At 45.7% G+C, this 680-nt stretch overlaps 1 non-coding gene across 1 annotated transcript; it reads right to left on the reverse strand.

Moving 5' to 3' along the window:
* Nucleotides 1-404: 404 nt before the first annotated feature.
* TRNAG-GCC (transfer RNA glycine (anticodon GCC)) lies at nucleotides 405-475 on the reverse strand. Its single transcript has one exon. It is a non-coding gene; the product is annotated as a tRNA-Gly (tRNA).
* Nucleotides 476-680: the final 205 nt, after the last annotated feature.

Raw genomic sequence — 680 nt, forward strand, 5'->3', positions numbered from 1 at the left:
GTGTTTTCTGATAATTCATCCTTAAAAAAGCACCATTGCAATTTTGACTTGGGCGGAGGGTGGGGGGAGGTAGGGTACACTCAGTGCACACTGGAGTTCTTCAAGTTTTAGCTTCCTCCTTCATGTCTCTGCAGGTACATCTCTGATGGGCAGATGTGTCGTCCCCCCGTTTGTAACCAATGGTTTAATTGCTGTTTTTATGTCTTGTATGCATTTTAACTCTGTTTTTAATGGTTTTAATCATGTGTGTTTGGGAGGGGTTGGTTTTTAATGAACACATGAAGCTGCCTTATACTGAATCGGACCCTTGGTCCATCAAAGTCAGTACTACTCAGACTGGCAGCGGCTCTCCAGGGTCTCAGGCTGAGGTCTTTCACATCACCTGCTTGCCTAGTCCCTTTAACTGGAGATGCCAGGGATTGAACCTGGGACCTTCTGCATGGCAAGCAGATGCTCAACCACTGAGCCATGGTCCCTCCCCTTAATGGTTTTAAGATATGGTTTTATCATGTGTATTTTAAATTGTAAGCCACCTTGTGGACCTTGGGAGGGCAGAAAGGCGGGATACAAATTTTGTAGATGATGATGATGACAATGATAACAACAATGGGGGAGGGATCAGAGGACATGCATGGATTTAGAGCAGATGGCAGTGCTGGGAGCTAGACAGGGGGCATAAT

Source organism: Euleptes europaea, chromosome 6 (genome assembly GCF_029931775.1).
Source record: "Euleptes europaea isolate rEulEur1 chromosome 6, rEulEur1.hap1, whole genome shotgun sequence".
Classification (NCBI taxonomy): Eukaryota; Metazoa; Chordata; class Lepidosauria; order Squamata; family Sphaerodactylidae; genus Euleptes; species Euleptes europaea.